Genomic DNA, 6,461 nt, shown 5'->3' with positions numbered 1-6,461 from the left:
GTGATATTCTGATGCACTAATTTGTGTGGACCTTTCATCATATCTTCCTCCTTTTCCTGTAGGAAAGAGTAGAGCAAAAGAATGTGCTACTACACTTTTTTCCCATACGCTCATTGGGAATACTTTGACTTGAAGCATTTGATGTTTCAAATGCATCTTCAATGGTGTCTTTGAAGTGTAGTGGGTGAATTGTATACTGGTCTAAAATGTTGGCTGCAGTAACAGGATCTACACATTCAAATTGACCAGTTGCTGGTGAAACTTGAATTGTTTGGATGGTTTCTCTTAAGTGTTCCTCAATGTTCATATCTTTGTAGTATTCATTGTTTTCTTTCAGATATTGTAGGACTTGTCTAACTTTGTTTAACTCGACTAGTTGTCGCCAAAATATTTTATCTTTTGTTAGTACACCATTAACGAGTCTCCCGCAGAACTCTCTGTGTTTGGACCCCTGTAAGGAGCTGCTGCTACTGTGCCTTTAACTCCTGCACCAGCCTACAAAAACTACGTGCAAGCGCGGAGTGCAGCGCGGAGTTCGGAGACGAGTTCAGTCTCCCGCAGACCTCTCTGTGTTTGGTCCCCCATGAGGAGATGCTGCTACTGTGCCTTTAACTCCTGGACCAGCCTACAAAAACTACGTGCAAGCGCGGAGCACAGCGCGGAGTTCAGAGATGAGTTCAGTCTCCCGCAGAACTCTCTGTGTTTGGACCCCTGTGAGGAGCTGATGCTACTGTGCCTTTAACTCCTGGACCAGCCTACAAAAACTATGTGCAAGCGCAGAGCGCGGCGCGGAGTTCGGAGACGAGTTCAGTCTCCCGCAGTCCGCCGCACGTCCGCGAGCGCCGACTGCACGCCTGCACGTCAGGGCGCCTCAGCTAACAGCCTGAATTGCTGTTGCTAAGCTGCGCAAAATGGTGACTGTGACGACGAAGGAGGGCGCCCAGACTCGGCATAAATCATTGCTATCCCGAAGGAAGCTGCCTCAGAGACTATCTAAGGAGGTAAGCCTGGTCGACTTGTCGTTCCAAATGACTCAGTTGTTTTTATTGACAAAACAGACAGAACGGGTAACTTGGAGGCTGCTAGTTGTCTGTTGAGGGGCATAGTGCCTTAGCTAGCCTCCTTGTCCTAGACAGCCCTGGGTCCCCCTTTCATGAGGGATACACACACTGGAAAGGATTGCAGTTTAATTCACCAACATGTGTGTTCAGGAAGCTCTGAAAGTCGCCCAGTTGACCCAGTTGACCTGGATACTGTATTTTCACCTTCGGTGTACATTGATGCCAGTGAGGTCGCCTTAATTTCCCCCTTTGAATTAACTGATTCTGAACCCTTGGCTATCAACGTTCCAAACGTCCTATCTCAGACAAAAGTGCTGTTGCTTCCCCCCCCGGTTGAAAACTGATGCCTTGGAGTGCAGCCTGCATCCTCTTCTCCAATGCCTTCTAATGCAAAAAAAAACACAACGGTGCCACTATCAGCGGATGGCACAAAGAAGGCCGGCAGTCTTAAATCGCTTCACGAAACAGAATCTGGGGGGGGAAGGGTATCGATTCTTTGCCGACTCTAAGTGCTGTAGAAAAGTCCTCTGCTGAAGAAAAAGACTCAAGCCTCATGGCTCCACCTGAAACAGATGCAACAAATGCCTTATATACCCTGCCGCCCCAAAAAGTGGCAGGATACTTCCAAAAGTATGACATCGATTGATATTGCATCTACCGAACTGTCAGGGCAGGAAGCGAGGTTGGCTGCAAGGTTGAAGACCGACTTTTTGGTAACCTATGAACGTCTAAATGACAGTTTTCAGCACAATCAAACGGCACACACAAACAGAAAGGAAGTTGCCGATCTCAACTTATTAGGGAACTTACCTTGTAATTTATCAAATAGATCTGAGGGATCGATGTCAGTCTTGAACAACTCCACACATCAAAGACCTTATGGAAATTTGGAGTCTTCAGGCACCAAGGACGTAGAGACGAGGGCTGTAATGAGTAATTCGAAGTTGTCCGGCTTGCCAAAGGAAAAGAGTGCCCCCACCCGAGTGAAACAGGTGGCTGTAGAAGAAGAAAGACTTGAACATCCTTCGAAAAGCTCCCCATCCAAGTCAGCCGGAATTCAAATTCATAATAATGTTTTGGCTGCAACATCGATTGCCTTACTGCCATTTATGAAACTGTATGAATCTCTGCATGATGCCGTGCGTGACCAGACGTCTCTTTTGGCTGCTGTAAACGCAAAGATCTCAACGCTTGAATCATTTTCGCAAGCTATCGTTCATAGACTCGATAGCGAAGCCGAGACATCCCAAAAATGGCAAAGCAGATTATGCGATCTTGCTCGGCAGGCAAATGGAGACAAATCGTCCGTAACTGACGCAGTAATTGAGTGCACAAAATGGATGCGTCATAACATTCCAACAAAAATAGGAATGGGAAGCGGAGGGTTTGATGAAGTGCCCAGGAAAATACCAGGGCCAGAAGTAGCAACTGGAAAGCCTGGCCCTGTCCTAAAATCCTCCCTTGTGCCTACAGGATCAAGCGGGCATAGTACGGTCCTAGTGTGTCCAGTTGATGGGCAAACGGAAACCGTAAAGAATGTCCTTGTAGTACAGGACAGGGGCATGAAGACAAGTGAAGCAAATAAGAGCCGAATGCCTCGTGATCAGAACACCTCCTTGCTCCAGCAGGAAGCACCCGACCATACCAGCAATGGCTCTGAGCCGGCAGCAACGCTGGAGACGGAGCAAACACTTGGGGGTCGGCCACTAGTGCAAGGGACGGCAAAAGTTGTCTCAGGCAATCTAACAGAGATACTTTCGTTTGCGATATTCAGCAAGCACACAACGACAGAGAAAATGAATGAAAACCAACCCCTGAAAAAAAAGAGTGGTGAAAAAAAAATCAGCGACATGCTCGAACCAGAGGCAAGTAGCCAAACGTGCTCGGATAATGGGCAGCAAAAAATTCATACGGAATCTTTCAATGCCACCTCATCCGTCTATGTTTCCCCATTCTGTAAAGTCAACGGAGGCTCCAAGTAATTCCAAAAACAAAGCTGAAACATTGATGGTACCTCATCACTGCCTAAAGAGAGCAAGGGCAGGTTCAGAGTGCAACGACGACGAAACATCTGAGCCATCCATTAACTTATGTGAATTCTCAACATACTCGATTGATGATGAAGAGGCAAATGCAGTTGCTGTTTCCACGGAGGAAGTTCTATCAGGTGTCTTGGGAAAGGCCAATGACTCTCAGCCCCGGTTGGATGTTCCAAGAGTGATTCCATCACAAGTAAGCGATACAGCAATAAAAAAAAACAAAAAAAAACTAAAGATGTTCCTACCTCTGCCCACAGATAAGGAAAAAAATGACCTGATTAGTAAAGTGCCAGTTGATTCTGCTCAGCGAAATGCCATATGTGGCAAATTAAATCCGAAATTAACAAGAGCGCAAGCCAAAAAACAGGACAGAGGTATCAAAATGAAGACCATAAAATCAAATGCCTCAACTGACAAAGGTCCATGGAAAATACAAATCAAAAATGCTTTGCCAGAGCAAAAAGAGGTAAATCTGAACCGACGGAACGTATTAAAACTTTTACTGTGCATCCCAACACTGCGTGCTACCAAATCAGATGATATAGCGGTAGTCGAGTACATGTCCGAGGACCACCTGGATTGAACACTAAGGTTAGCCGTAAAGGATGCTGCTGGTGACTTTTTGTTCTTCGGTTTTGAAGTACTGAGTGCTGATGACCACGATGAAGAATGTACATCGTCCCCGTTTGTAGAACAAACAGAGAATGAAAAACGAAGAGAAGATCTGTGAGATCAGATGAGGATAAAGCGCTCTCCAGTCCTAAAGGCTGACAGTCAGCCTGGTCAATAGCTCAGCGTAGATCGCTCGGATGGCAATAATCAGTTATTATCATGGAACACCCGAGGCATTTTCCCACCTTTTTGATGGAAAATGGAAATTAGCGGACCAAATTTCTATAATATGTTTACAAGAAACTTGGCTGCGTGAATGTCCGATGTGTGATGGCTACACAGTTCTTCTCAACCCGGCTGGAAAGAATGTATTCGGCCGCCCCTTCTCTGGTTTGATAACAATGATAAAAAACAGTGATGAATGGATAATTCCTATCGACCAAGAATCCAAAGATGTTTGTACCAGTAACGACAATTCAAAACTCTAGGACCACAAATCCTTGTTGCCATGTGATAATGATAGTCAACATTTATTGGAACCCTGCAATGATTTCACAATCAACATTCATTGCAGTGGTTGTGTCTGCAGTTGACGAATGCTTACTATCATATAATGAGCCTATAATTTTAATATGTGGGGACTTCAACTATGCCCGGGTGAACAGGCCAGCAATAAAAAGCATAACATCTGGTTTAAGGAGGAATGTTGAGATACAGGACCGTGGTGTACGTTGGGCCAAGGAGATGGCCCTTAGAGATTGCTCAATGCTGAATGGTTGTACACGAGGAGATATCCCCCCAAGTTTTACCTGGAAGTGAGGCAATTCCATGAAGACACTTGACTACATCTGGGTATCCAGGAACTTGTTACCTCAAGTAACTGCCCTCAAAGTTACAAAAACAGAAAAGAGCGACCACAATGCCCTGATGTTGTACTGGCTGAAAACTCCAAAAAAAGCTTCGCTAAAATACTCAGAGAGGATCACCATAAACAATGGAGCAAACAGATTACGCATGAATGCACCTCAATTGGCTATGTTGAAAACTAGCTTCGCCAATGAAAACTCAAATACCTCGAGGATAAACTATACACTGTTACTACATCAATTCATAGTAAGGAGCAATACCAAAATGGGGAACAATGTTGAAGCAAAACACATTTTTAATCCAATAATAAAACGAGAAAAGCAAAAACTTCGGGGCGATATAAGGCTCCTAAAAAAAAGATATCTCCCGTAGTGACAGCAAGCAAATCCAAAAACAAAGACAGCGCTACCGAAATTGGGTGAAATCATTTAATTTGAGTCGGGTACAGGACCAATTCGAACATATGCTTAAACTAATTCTGCAAAAAGACAGCAGACATATATGGGAGATCATCAATACTGGTACCGTCAAACACACTTACTCAATGTCAAATGGAGTAAATGGGGCAAGCTGGGTGGAGCACTTTACGAATATATTTGACGACTTCAACTGCATTGAGGTCTCTCCTTTATCTCTAACTGATGGAAGATGGAATGTGGCAGACGCAGCTGAAGATATTGAACGAGCGATTCAGAAGTTAAAGTCCTCAAGGGCAGCCGGCCCTGATGGCATAACAAATGTCATGTTGAAAACTCACATCTCGGAATGGGCCAATTTGATGAGTATCCTTTTTGAAAGAATTGCACTGGAAAGAAAACTGCCTGAATCCTGGTCTAAGGCAGTAGTCGTACCGATATTTAAAAAGGGTAATCGGGATGATCCCAACAACTATCGCCCGATTGCCCTTTTGGATACTATCGGAAAGGTATTTGGTTTGTTTCTCCAGAAGCGACTTGCACGTTGGGCAGAAGAGGTCTCAGCAACTGACCAACGACAAACCGGTTTTACAAAAGGAGTGGGGGTTGAGCATAACCTAGTCCTTCTGAATTGCCTAAAACTGGATACGCTGAGGTGGAAAAGAAAACTGTACATCGCATTTATTGACTTCACGGTTGGAAGTGTCCAAGCGAGTTGCTGTCACCACTGATTGCATTACACTCTAAGACATCCATCAGAGTTTGGCTAAATGAGCAAGGCGAATTATCTGACGAGATTCCTACAAAACGAGGAGTGAAGCAAGGTTGCCCCTTGGCAGCCCAATTATTCAAGCTTTTCATTTCCGACCTGCCACTATCATTGAACAATCTAAGGGTCTTCCCCCCATTAGTAACTGGCAAAAGATAAGCTGGGCTATCTATGCCGATGATATCGTTCTTATGGACTCCACACCAATTGGATTACAGCAACTGCTGAATGCGCTACAATATTACTGTATGCAAAATGACCTACGAATCAATATCAAAAAGTCAAAAATTGTCGTGGTTGGTCAAAGCAAACTAAAGAGATCAAGCAAATTTGCCTGGAAGATAAACGTTGAACCTCTCGAGACAACAGAGAGTATCAGATACTTAGGTGTTATGTTTAATACCTCAATACGAGAGTGGGACTGGTCACAAGACTTGGTGGCCCGTATGAAAATGTTTGCACTGCAAGGGGCAAAACTGCATGCAGCATATGGAAAATTTACCTTGAAGCCAGTCCTGACATTCTACCTGCAAAAAGTAGTTCCTGCGATAACCTTTGGATGCGAAACTAGCTGGAACATCCCACAAGATCTGTGGGACAAGCTTGAAGGGAAATTCTGGCGCAAAGTCTTGAGATTACCAAATAGCTCACCAATGGCAGCGGTGCGCTACGAGTTATGTATTGAGTCCCTCTACGG

Source organism: Ambystoma mexicanum, chromosome 2q (genome assembly GCF_040938575.1).
Source record: "Ambystoma mexicanum isolate Mex_15411 chromosome 2q, UKY_AmexF1_1, whole genome shotgun sequence".
NCBI lineage: Eukaryota > Metazoa > Chordata > Amphibia > Caudata > Ambystomatidae > Ambystoma > Ambystoma mexicanum.
This window is presented reverse-complemented; position numbering follows the sequence as displayed.